Source organism: Maylandia zebra, linkage group LG20 (assembly GCF_041146795.1).
Source record: "Maylandia zebra isolate NMK-2024a linkage group LG20, Mzebra_GT3a, whole genome shotgun sequence".
In the NCBI taxonomy this organism is placed as follows: Eukaryota; Metazoa; Chordata; class Actinopteri; order Cichliformes; family Cichlidae; genus Maylandia; species Maylandia zebra.
The window spans coordinates 23074099-23088352 of NC_135186.1; positions in this window are offsets into that span (position 1 = coordinate 23074099).

Consider the following 14254-nt stretch of genomic DNA (forward strand, 5'->3'; position numbering starts at 1 on the left):
TTTCTTTCTTTTTTTTAGAAGGCAGGAGGACAGTCAAAAGACATGCAAGAGATACAAATATCAAGAAGCTGAGCAGCAACATTTGTATACTTGTTTGGTTCTTCAAAATATCAGCCGATTTTAAAGGTTTTCAGCAAAGGTTAAGTAGGCTCTGAAATGAGCTAATGTGCTAAACTGGTTTAAATTTGAAACAATCTGGTCCTTTCTGCTGCTTGATCATGATGATGACAAGTGTATTTTAAAAAATCGGCACAGATGTGTTTTATTCCACGTGACTAAATGCTTGAAAACTTCAGATTGGTCCTCTGAATGAAGATGTCAGTGGAAAGTTTACCACCAGCACTGACAAACAGGAAGGTAGTGTGTCTATGTGTGCGTCTGTGCGTGTGTGAGTTGCATCTCCATTGGTAGTACAGAGCATGATGAGGTCACAGCTTGGTAGAGACAGCAGGGGTGGCCGTTAAAACTCAGCGACCTGTGTTTCTTTTTCATCCTCATGTCACCAGCTTCTAACTCCAGGTTGCTGTGCTCTCTTCCTGTGTGCCTTCTTTTGGTCTTGACTTTGAATGAAGATGAAGCTTGCCTCCCTGTCTTGCTTGACTGGGTCTGAGGAGTCTGCCATGTGGGTAAGGACTGCACAGAGGAGACTATGAAAGCTCTTCCACACAATGAGACTTTCCAAAGTTGTTGTAATTACGCTTGAGAAATCGTGGAAAGGAACCGTGTTTTTTTCATGGTTGTTATTTGTTTGGTTAAAGTGTTATCTGGCAGAGAGTGCGTCTGGGTTGTAAATGTTGAAGAGATGGTGTGAGTAGGCCAGCACAGAGCAGTAGCTTAATGCGGAGAGTAGAGGATGAATAATTCAGACGATGAAGTATTTCTGAATCATGTGAAGAGGGTTTAGATTAGTCTGTTGAAGAGGGTAAAGTATTGTCTTTCCCTTTCGCTCCCTCCTTCTCCTTTCACTCTCTCGCTCTGTGTGTGTGTGTCTTCCCCTCCACTCTCCATCTGCATAGTTTATCATGAGAGTAAAAATTCTAAGAGACTGGACTGTCCTCATAAAGTCAGGCCAGGGTGATTTAGTTGTTTTTAGTATGAGTTTTAGTTTGTGCATTAAGCTCCGTTGCCTGAGTGTTTAATTGCTCTCTGAGTGGTTTTAGTGCAAGTTAGCTAACAACAGGGGCCAGATGTGGTGTTAATCTATGGCTGGAGTTTCTGACTGAGAAAAATGGCACAAATGTGAGGCAGATATGTTGTTTGAATGCTTTTCACTGTGGCAGTGTTTGCCATCAGGTTAAAAACTTGTATTCTACCGAAATGAGCTATGATGAATCGCTGTATGCGTCGCTGCTTTAAACACAATAACATATATAGATCACAAGAACAGGAATTAAATTGTGTAACCTCAATAAACTTAATGTGACGCTGTTTCCATTAATAGCTTTTCAAGCGTTTTTTAATTTCTCAGTTTTAGTCTCGCTGGGTGGTTGCCTGTGGCGCCAAAATCACACCCTTTAACTATACAGGTGGCTAACAAATGATTTACTTTTTAGATTTTCAATTAGATCTTTGTTTGGTTTTGCTTTTGGAGTTGCTTTTTGATTTTATTTCATATGTATTTAATAATCCTGCAGGAAATAAGAACAACACCACAAAATGGAATCCAATCAATAAACCTGCTGTACGGAAATTCTTATGTTTAGCTTTAGAAAAAAAAAACTACCTTTGGGTGATATTTAGTTCAGAGCAATTAGAAATGTTGGTGGTCAAAATATTATTGCTGCAAAATATGATTTCAGCTCTCCACCACGAGGTCATACAGTAGATATTTGTGCCTCCGAATTATGGAAAAACAGCTCACTAGAATATCCATCAACAGGTGTATATTTCCAGATGTGTAATCACATGTGGAGTGTTATCATAGACACATTCTCATCTTTTCTTTGTCAAGTAATTTTATTTTTGTACACATTTGCCTTCAGCGTGGACTCTGCATGCGGCGGCTCGCAGAGCGGCCTGAACAACACATCCGGTCCCGCTTTAAATCTTGAGTAGTCCTTTCAAGGACTGTCCAACCTGAGAATGGTGATTATAGGCTCAATCTCAGGTTCGTCAGCCCATGAAATGCTAACTCGCCTCAGCAAAGTATGAGAAGGAACACCAAAAAGAGCCCAAACCTTCCTGGACCGTGCTGGAATTTGGTTCCCGCATCAAGATTTTGAATTACCTGCTGAGGACGCTGACAATCACAAGCTTTATGTCTCTTTATTGCATGGCTAAAAACTGAAAAACACAAAGATCCTTCGTGTTTTCTTAACTCAACGGGAATATTGCAATCTGACAGCAAAGAAACCCCTTACTAAGTTCATTATGAGCTATATTAAAGATGGTTTGACAGGTCACTTTTCCTCAAACAGAAATATATTGTCATAATATTTAATGTTGAGTTACAGAATACAACAGCTTCTTTCAGTAATTATTAACCAGTAGAGGGAGCAATGTACACAGTAACCAAAAACCAGAGGCTGTTGCTTCTTGTGGAAATTGTATTAAGAATGATAATTTTAATCAAATCTAAATGTTCCTATTCAGTAATTCTGTTTTAATGTCTTCATGAAGTAGTTGTTGCTCTTTAAATGTTGAGGACAAACACTTTTTTCAAATATGGTCAAATAGCATTAGACCCAAAGTAAAATATACTCTCAGCATGTTTTATTATTAATAATGTAAGCGCATGTGCTTTCTCTTCTAAAATACTGAAGAAAAATCCACCTCTGATGATCCAGAATGATCTAGAATCTTGTTTGCTCCGATAAAGCAAAAAATCTTCCTCTTGTTCGACGACTTGACATCTCTGTTAACGTTCAAGTTGTCTCCGATTTTTTTAAAGAGAATGCAAGGCTGAGAAATGTAAAAGATGCTTTAAAAAACTTGAGAATTATATTCAAAGTGTAAGTGATGCCTGCATATTGTAAATGGGTTGCACAAGCTCATAAAAAAAAATTAGGCCGCACTTACCTTTTTTGCATTATTAATATTTTTTGTCATCAATTCTGTAGAAAAACATTAAAAACACTTTGAATCTGTAACTAAAGTAGAATTATATTTATTACTGTTTTACAAAAAATATCTAACTGTTCCCTTTTCTTTGATTTTGATTTATATAATCGATACAGTGAGTAAAGTGGCTAATATCCCTGAAGACAAATCAGTGCACCAACTCAATAGTTTATTTGCCTGTTTGGCACACAAATGTAGTTCAGCACGTTCTGAATCATCTTGCTTAAAGCAGAATCTTAACCGAAACGGTAATCGATCAACAATATAAAAAAAATATTGTAATATTTTAAACTAAACATGCCCAAATAAAATGAATTAGTTGTAACTGGACTTGGAAACTGTCAGTGAAATATGTAAGTCTTTAAAAAGGATTTATTTCTCTTAAATTAGTTAAGATATTTACTCACTGTATCATTTCCAGCGTGTTTACTACAGATGTAGTACCCCAATTTAATAATCTATAATTCAATAAACCCCCCAATTTTTTAGATCGTTCTCCACTCAGCTTGTAAGATTGCTCCCTTGAGATGTCTCATTTGTTTTTTTGCACATTTCTAAAACTTTGAATAAAATAAGATTTCTTAAAAATATTTTAATGGGAAATTGCACTGAGGATATTTTAGACGCAGGACACACATCTTTTAAAAATGACCACATTAAATGTATTTCTTGTGAGTTATGTACAGTACCATGTACTCGCCTTCATAGTTTTATAATCTTCTGATTTACTGAAATGAATAAGTAATTTGATCTAAAACCTATAGGGAAAAAAACCTATAATTGAAATCAGAATACAAGCGTGAAAAATTCCTCACGTACAATGATGTATTAAAATTGATGTGCCTTTTTAAAATCTGTATTTTTGGCAATTTTACTTTCATTAAAGAGCAGCAGAATTCTTTTGTTTTTCGGGGCTTCTCATGATTTTTGCGAGGAGGTGGTTTTAAAATCTTATTTAACGCAAACTGCCAATAAATTGGCGGGATAGGAGAGAAGAGTTTTGCAGTAAATGTATCTGGACAATATGCAAAATGCAAGATTTTATTATCCCTGAATACTGATTCTGCAAGCATCCCTTCAGAGGCAAATGGTCATGTACAAAATGGACTGGAGGAGTGTGTGACCTCACTGACATTCCTTTCATCCGGGTTAAGGGTCAGATTGGGATAGAAGTCTCTGGGGAGATTAAATGCGGTCACCAAGGTAACGCTATGAACACTGGTGATGACAAGGGTCACTCTGGCAAACGCTGACACATATATTAATCTTGAAGGTGAGAACGTGTTTATGTTTGTTGTCTGTATTTTGTAAAATTGGCTTTGTTGATTTGAATTATTAATAAATGTTTAATTCAATCATAACCTTAGTGAAAAAATTCTTTGAGTGTGTGTGGATGTGCGTGTGTGTTTTCCTGCTGGCTCGCCTAGCTTTAACCTGTGTTCCCCCACAGCATTCTGTCTGTGAGTCAGCCGACCAGAGTTGAAGAGTTTGAGCCATGTTGCTGGTGGTCATTTGGCTGGAAATGAATGTGTGTATGGAATGAAAAGCCAGAAGATGGTGGCCAAGTGTGAGACAAGCTGGCTGGCACACAGTGAACTCTGAGGGTCAGAGGAGGGGTTTAGGTCAGCTCGTGTCATGAAAGTATAGGGCAAAAAATAAAGTAAAACACATTTCCTGTTAATTTATAGTTGCATAAAAAGTATATAAAATGATAAGAAAGATTTCAAATCTATAATAATGTATTTTTTCAAAAATACACTTAACCTTGCGATGAAAATCGACAATGAAAATTACATTTTTTTATATGATCTCATTAAATTTAATCTTCTCATAAGACTCGTGACCAAATCAAGTCATGCAGAGTGGATTTATAACAATGTGTCTAACATTTTAGGCACCTATTTTAAAACTTATTCTAATAAGTTCCCATTAACTATACTGTGCGTAACTTTTCTTTAATAGACGAAGCAAATGAATGTTTATGATTGATTGCCTCTAACAATTAATTTTCAGTGTATCGCTAGATGGTTTCCATATTTTTCTGTGCGTTCATTGTGCTTAATTGTGTGCATCGTGTAGGAGGTAGTCAATCTAGTAACCTGTAGTAGGCTTTGGAAAATGGCTGGCAATACTTTGATGATCATCGGCTCTGCAGCTGCAGAGCCAAATGTCATACATCACCATTGTGATCCTACTTACAGCAATTTTCTCCAGCAACGTGGATGTAAAACACAATTATGAATATAATTATTTATAAAAATGCTGGCTAAGTGTTTTGCTACATTGTAAAAAAAAAACCCAAACAACAACCATAGAACGTAGAACGCACAGTCACAACACTGGCATGTAGTTCAACAATCAATCATTATGTATAAAAGTACGCGACCGTGCATCATCTACCAATCTTGCGGGCATCTCTGCGTGTGAGTGTGTGTGAGTGTATGTGTGTTAAAGAGTTTAAAGGTGTGGTGGGAGTTGTAAGCTGAGGTCAGTTAGTTCCGACCTCGAGGAGAGCACGGCCACAACCTTGGAACAGTGTGGGGGTGGTTCACTTCCCCTTTCCCTGCCTCACGGCTTCCTGTGAGTGCTAGAACCGTTAACCACACCCTCCTCCTCTGGCCTACACCCCCACACACCACCATAGCAGGCCCTAGAAAACATCCACAACTCTCCCCTCTTTATCCTTCATTCCCTGGCCAATGAACACACACGCACGCACACTCTCCAACAATAGCCCTCTTCCCTTATACCTCTCCCTGCTCTTGAACTCGACTCTACCCTGGCAACCATCTCTGCGCTTCCCTGGCCTGGTCCGCCTCTGACCCCGGACCAGTTAATTGTCATGAAGATGATTTAGGATGAACGTACGTAGGCACGCTTCTGTTTGAGCCACTGTGGTTCTGCAGGTAGGTCTGCGCTCGTGATCTAACCACACAAACAAGACGCACAACCAGCTCGTTGAAAGGCATTCTAAAGATCCCGTCTGTGCTTAGCAACAGCTGAGTCACCGATGAAAGATGTCGGTGAGCTGATTCTCCAACACTCGCCATTATCAAAAGAGATGAAATGATCTGTTTTATGGGATTTATGACACCAATAAAACAACCACAACAAAGCACAGTCATGTTCTGATCTATTTCACTTTATGCCACCTTATCACACCTACAGCAGCAGCATTCCTACTATGCTCCCATCAGTCATTATGCTGCAGAAGAGGAGAATTGTGAACGAGATCTTCTGTGTCAGTGTGTGTGTATGTGTGTCTGTGTGGGCGTATATAAGCCTGTGGTCTGTGGAGGGACAGTGTGGAAGAGTATGTGTGTGGGGAGAGAGAGGTGTGTGTATATATTATGAACAATGGTAGTGGTGTTGTTTTTTCTTTGGGGGGGGGGGGGGGGGTCTATTCCTCGAAAGGGAGTGCTGTTCCCGTAGGGGGAGAGGAGGAGTGGGGTGGAGCGCATGGTGGACTGAGTGTATGTGGGGGAGTGAGTGTGGGGGCAGTTAGGCCATCTGGACTGTGAGGAGGCTGAAGAAAGGGAGAGAGTGTGTGTGTGTGTGCGTGTGTGTTTGTGGGTGTGTGTGCGTGCATGTGTGTGAGAAAGCAAGAAGGAGGCAGTAGGGATGAGAAGAGAGGAGGGAGGGATGGAGAGCCAGAACTGAGGCTGTAGGAGACAGGATGGAGGTACACAAAGAGCAACAGAAGGAGGAATGTTGCTCATGGTCATAAACATTTCTACAGCATGGTAGTACTCAGCGTCGGCAATATGTATCGATTTCACTTGATAGAGAGACAATAAATGTAAAAGCTTATGTGAGCATAAAGAAAAGACGTGCATCTCAAAGCCTCCACATTCACTTACTGTGTTTTTTTTATATATATATGAAAGAACTGCGCTATATACATAATGATAGGCTGCCAAAGCCATCCCACAGCTATTCTTGTGCTCACTTTGCTTTACTAGCATATATTAAAATGCAATGAAGGGCATGTAGACTCAGATTCACAAGATATGAGTACAATCTAACTGAAATCATCTGAATTCATTATTTACATGCAGTGACAGCAGAGTCTGTAGTGTTCATACGTGCCTGGAGGAGAACTCGCTATTTAGTCATTTTACATAAGTGGTTCCAGAATTTTACTTGATTTTACTGTTTAAGTTACAATAAATATCTTTACAGACAATTTCGAAGCAGTTTGTTCTTCACTCGGAGACCAAAATGAATCTTTCCCGATCCATTGCAATCCACAGCAAGCACTCTGAGGTATTAGAAAGCCTTCTGGAAAAAAAAAATAATCAAGATGGCATATTCCATGTTTGACTACTGCTGCGTGCACGTTCAGATCAAGATGCAATTTTCACAAAAAGTTCCAAAATTCAAGGTTCTTTCTGCCACTGCAGACACTTTGATTCTGTCTTTCACAGCTGAACAAACATGGCTGGTGCTCTGCAACCCCTGTCAATTCTGACAACCAAATTTGTTCTAATTTCATCCTATATTTATTTTATAGTTACAGCAGAATAACATGCAACACTGGTCCTAAGCCTATATCAAACGGTTACACAGAATGAAATCTTACGGGGTGGAATGCTTCGATTTGCACACCGAGGTGTGTTTACAGATCTTGGGAGGTTATTTCTGTAGATTGCATGCCTACGTGCAGTGTGGACAAGAAGAAAGAAAACATGCTATGGACAGCCTAAAGTGATGCTCCTTGACTCAGTATCAGTTGTGGCCAGTTGTGGAAAGAGGTGAGCTGGCTCTTCATCTCTACTTGAGGCTAGTGGCTGGAGGCCCAACCAAAGATCACACCCAAATCTCTGAGCAAACTGCCAAGAAATGAGTTCCATAGTAGCTAATGTAGATGCCAAGATTTGACAAGGAAAAAACAGTATGGAATAGAAATATATAGATATTCTAATTCTTAGTCTGCTGCAAGGTTTTTGATCCTGTTTGCAAACCCATACATCATGACTGAACAATGTTACAGGAGTGCAGTGCTAAATAAGGTCAAATCATCACGATGCACAACGTTGATGTCTGAAGAGCCACGTATCACAGAAACATTCATTTACTGGTTGCATACATGGACTACCAACCCGACCACGCTGACTGCATTATTATCTTTCAAGAATTTAAATTCAGTGTATGTGCAGCACCAAAAAAAAGAAAGAAAGAAAGAAAAAAGAATTGCTTTGGGTCCATTATTCATTTCCTTTACAACAAATACCACCACTGGGCAACTTCTCTGTCTGCAAAAGCACAAGAGGCCTTTTCAGAGCAGCCGTTTTAACTCATTATAAAGAAAAGTACAGCTGATCCTTGTACAGCAGTGAAACTGAAACAGAAATCCACCATCTTTGATTTGTGTGAAAACATGTGAAAATGCTTCTCATGAGAAAACCTACAGTAGGGGCACTGGGAGACAAACCTGCCTAGCAATCCCTTTTCAGCACAGAATATTTCTCAGTGTCTGTGCAGCAGTAGTAGTAAAGATTTTCATTTGTTGAGCCCTGTGTTTCCTCTTTCAAAGGACTAAACTGGATTTTGAACAGGGAATCATCCTCAAGACAGGGTCGCGTGGATTAGCCAATGATCCTAGGGTACAAACAAAATGTGTGCCAGTTATCCTGGCACACATTTGGAGCTTTTAGGAATGTGAAGTTGTTTATTTTGCTACATGTTAGTGATAAGAAAATAAATGTTCCTGTTATCCAGGTAGATGTGTGACATGCGCAAATGTGAGTGCGCTACCAGAACGGCCTATGAAGGAGACACACAGCTGATGTGAGTATTGAGGTGAACTCAATTTCGGAGTTGTGTACAGTATTCGTGAGAGCAAAAAGAGGAATCCCTACTGTTCCTGGATTGCCAGCTGACCCCCATCCCTTTTGACTATCAACCTCATTCCTCCTCCCATCATTTCCCTCCCCTGATGTTTTGGCCACATCAATATCACCTCCTCCTTTTCCAAACCTCCCACAAGACCTCACCTCATCCCCTCCCCTGCCCTGAGCTCTTCAGGTCCTCCAGGCTGAGAGGTCAGTATGGGTCAGGAGCTCGTGACTCCCTCATTCACGGTCTCTCCTCTCTGTCCTGACCCCCAGTGTTGTTCTATCACAGCTCTGTTCCCTTTTTCTGTCCTCCACACAAACACTCACCCTCTCCACTCATTATCTGACCTACTTTTTTCTCTCTCTTCGCTTTCTCCCGCTTTCTGCGCTCCTTCGTTAGCTCAAGCTGTTCTTGGATGCCATATTGATTGGGGTTTCTATTCACCTTCACTCACATCCTCTTCTCTCCCTCTCTCTATTCCTTTTGTTCCCCAGTGTACTGTAATGCTCAAACCTCTTTGATCCGCGTGTTTGTGTCTGTGTACTGCTTTCCTAAATGTCTCCATTTACTGTAAGCTCTACTACCACGCTATGCACAATTTCTCTCTGTCCAGCAAACGCACACATACACACAAACACACATATTACAGATATATACTGACTTTACTTTGATTTCTCTCTAACCTTAACGATAGCAGGTACTTGGTTAACCCTCACCTTAAACTGACCTTATGCTAAACTTAAAATACGGTGAATGTCTTCACTGTACAGTTTAATAATTTACATCATTGGGACTCCCTAACCAAGACATACCCCCATTATGTGTCTGCTTAAACAGATCCACAACATGAGTAACATCTGGACAACCCACACACACAGAAAAACACATCATACACATAGTCAGGCTCACATTTTATTTATTGGTCTGTTCAGTCTGACTTTTTTCTTCATTTTTGTGTTTGCGTGCACTTTTGGATGTGTGGGTTTTTTGCACATGATATAAACCAACATGTTTCTCCCAGCATGTTAACCAGGAGTCTTATGTGGAGCGTGTTTTCCCAAAGGCCACCAGTGTTAAATCTTCATTTTGAAGAAGGACCGCACAGCTAAAAACCTCAGGTACTTTAGGGGATTCACTCACAAACCCGCATGGGCACAGTGCGCATACACATTATATTAACAGAGAAAACACAAACACCGCTGAGGGGAGGGGCTGCACTTTACCCCCACATAGACGAAGGGGGAGGAGATGAGGTGCAGAACAAAAATTAGAAACCAAATTAGAGGAACTGGTCAGGCGAGGAGAGGAAGAGAGGAGATGGAGGGGTGGGAGGGAAAAGGGTAGAAGGAAAGGTGGACTAGGACAAACAGAGCCGGTGACCTGAGGAGGGAGTGTCTGAGAACCTTACCAGCATGGATCAACAAGAAGGCTGCTGAGAGGACAGAAATACAAGTTAAAACAGTGAGCGCAACACACTGAGAGAAAAAGAGCACGAGTACAAATGTCAAACATGTTTGTTGGTGTGAGGCGTCTTTGCCCAAACTATCACCTTTTGACCCTTGTGTAGCACCTCTAAAATGATCCCAACAGAAGCCTCTCTTGTGCCCATCACTCTTTGACCTTACGCTAAACCCCCTCCCACCCTCCACCCCCAACACATGTCATCATCACCCCCTCACATCCCAGTGAGATAAACACAGGTTTGAACACAACGAAGCCTCACAGCAAAATAGGATTTTTTAAAAACTCACACGGCACACTGCGACCCCCCTGGCTCCCGCTCGTGATGAAACCATCTCCTGACTGGTGCATCCCACGCCTTCCCATTCAGCCTCTCCTTATCGAAGAGCGTAAAAAAAAAAAAAGAAAGACAGAGAGTCAGCAGGGTGGGGCTGGAGAAAAAACACTTATCATATTGTCATTCTGATGACTTTGCCTCTTCCCACTTACAATGCAGCGTTCTAGTCATCACACCTAGATACGTGCAATTTGCACCGGCGTAACGCTTGATGAGTATCCCCCTCACATAAAATAAACCCGTCCTTGATGTGAAGACAGTCTAACTGGGATACTTATACATTACATCCTCCTACAACCGTGACCTCCGCCCCCAACCTCTTCCAATTCTTCCCCATTCTCCCTCTCTCATCCTTTCTGTAGCTTCCTCTCCCTTTCTGTCTCCCTGTCTTCTATTGCCTCATCTCTTTCTCTTGTTGGTGTAAGTAAGCAGCTTAAACACCTACAGGGTGTGACATTGGGGCCCCACGCGCCTCCGAATGCAGTCAGTGCGGGCGGGAGAAGGCAGCGCTGAAAAGGAAAGCGTTTCATCCGTCTATTCTCTCCTCCCCGCTCTGCCTGGCATCGACGGCGCGAGTGTGGTTAAGGCATAGCCAAGGCTGTCCCCTCACATTAGCCGGGGCTGAGCCAGACAAGCCGTCATCCCCCCCCCCCCGCAAGACTGTCCTCCACTGCTCATCTTAACACCCCCCCCCCAATCAAAATTTTTTTTCTCTCATCCTCTCATCCTCTCATCCTCTCATCCTCTATCCTCCTCTCCTCCACTCAGCTCAGGTCTGCCATGGGCACCAGTCCCCAATCTCCAAGGTGATTATGACAAAAACGAACGACCCCCAAGAGACGGGGCCAGCAGAGATAAGAGAGAAAGAAGAGGATGGTGGAGGGAGAGAATGAGGAGGAGGAGGAAGGGATTGGAGATGGATGATGTAACAGAGAATTTTGGCTGTGCATTATGATTTGGGTTGAAAATTTCAGAACCAGCAGCTCATAGCAGTTCATATCTATCTATATCTGTATCTCTCTATCATACTGAAATTAGTTTTGTGCAGGAAGAAAGAAGCCAGTGGTGGTAGGTTGATAGCTGTGGGGGGAATTAAACAAGTACTCTTGTACTGCAATGCATATGGATACCTTTACTTTATGTATTTCTTCCAGCTTCCAGCTTGCTACTTTCTACTTGTACTTTGCTTCATTTAAGAGGGAAATACTTTTTTGGTTTCGAACAACATATGGTCCATTGGTGTAAATTAAAATAAATTAAACTACCCGGCAGTGCATTAAAATCTGATTCAAACCAATCCAATAATATGATCCAATAACAAAGACTATTAAAGGCCATTATGTATAAGGAATACTTCTTAATTTGAATGCCTACAAGGGACTGAGGTACCAGATAGATAGATAGATAGATAGATAGATAGATAGATAGATAGATAGATAGATAGATAGATAGATAGATAGATAGATAGATAGATAGATAGATAGATAGATAGATAGATAGATAGATAGTCATTACATGCTGTATATAATTAGCTAGATACAACAAATAAGATCCTATTTCTTCTGCAAGGGTCAAAGATCATTGCTGTGGTGTGGAATGGGGTCATGACCCCACATGGTCAGCAGAGTCAAATCAAGTAGCAGTGCTGAACTCGAGGAGGTCATTAAAGAGGCAGAGTGTCCTGATGGGGACAAGCAGCATGGGGGGAGGCTGTTAACCCCTTCCTTCGCCTTTCCCTGCTGAAACGAGAGAAAGCAACGAGAAAGGAAATGTAGTGGAGGAGAAGAGATGAGAGGTCATATTATTGTAGCATAGCAACCCAGGTTTCAGTGTGGGTTGAGGCGAGCAATAATATATAATATTGCTGAGAGGTTAGACAGCTTAGAAGAACCTTTCAAGATGGATGTGGAAAGAGAGGTGCACTTTCTGCACAGAAGAGGGGGAGGGAAGGTAGGAGAGGGGGTGGGGGTGAGCCGCGTCGGTAGAAAAAAAATAGCCCAATCCTCCCATCTCCATCCACTCCCGACACTCGTCTCTTTCTCACTGTCTCTCACTCTCTAATACTATGTTAGTTTCCCTCTCTCTATCTTACTTTCCCTCCCTCTTCTTCCGCTCTGTGCATCATTAAAACAAGCAGAGTAGTGTTCAGAGCGTGGGGCTGAACTGAGACGGTGACCTCCACAATAAGAAGATGTTCTTGCTTCGGGGAAGAGAAGGTCGTTTTGTACTCCTCTCTGTCTCTCTCTCTTTTTCTTCTACTTACTTCCATTGGAGTAAATGAGATTTGGAGGGGTAGTATAGTGGAGGAAGGGATCAAGAGGGTAGACATGCAGACGGTGAAAGACGAAGAAAGAAAGATGCAGAGGGAGAGAGGGCTGTTTAATGTAGGATTCATAACACAGAGAAGAAGAATATGATAAACAGGAAAGATCTGAATTCCCCTAAAGTAAAGTGGATAGTAGGGTTAGAGCAAGGCAGCCAGGGGCTGATGCCACAGAAATGGGCATGAAAAGCCTGAATATGAGTCTGCCTGCAGTTTCATTTGGGAAGAAGATCCTCCTTGCTCGGAAATGAGTAAAATACATCTTCCTTGTCCACACATGCCGATGGACAGCATGAGGTCAGCCAGGAGCAATTGTTATCAAAGAAAGCCACGATGTTGGATGTGGTGATGCGCAGCTTGTCCAGGGGCATCTTTTCATCTGATACATACAATAGTCACCAAGGCCTGAGGCCTTAGGGAGGACAGAAATTCCTACGGGTGACACAAGGACAGGCAGTGGTGAACAGCTCCACTGCCCCCCCCCCCCCCCCCCCCCCCCCCCCCCCCCAAACTCCACGTGGTGCCTTCACGCTGGCACAAAATGTGTGGGCAGCGAGCACAAACACATTCTCTGAATCCTCCAGATGATTATGCATCCCTTAAATCCAATAACCTCAATTCATTCTGCTTTTCCTGGTGTCATTCTACATTGTAATTCATTCATTTACACTTTCTTTGACAAATCAGCTCATTCTCTGGATTCTTCTCCTCCATTATTAATGCTACCCTTCCTTACTTTCCTCTTACCCCTCATTCCTTTCCTTCCTCCCTCCCATCCTCTCATCAGTGGACTTGGGTCCCGTACTCTTAATTTGGCCTTTCTCTCCGAGGGAGGACTCTCTTTATAAAAGGCTTGTCGTTTCCCAATACTGATTTGAGTATCACTAAGCTGCACCTTCACACATATTGTTGTCTCACACCTTGTGCCAAATATTCCTTTGTAAAGCCTTCCCCCATCCCCTGCCTGCACCTGGTAGAGATAGTGTTCTTTCAGCCGCAGGCTCTGCCTTCTATACAAGCAGGGCTAGGATGGCACAAGCAGCACACAGCTGTTCCCCTTGGTAAATTGATAGTGAAGGGTAGTGGATGGGGCTTTGAAAGCGCCTTGTGCTATTTTTGTGACAGTTGTAGATTTTTTTTGCTGTTTAATTCAATGTGACCAATTATGCTCCCGCGATCCTCAGCAGGGGAGCTTGGAGAGCAAATTAATACTTGACTTCAAAAAGTTTTCCTAA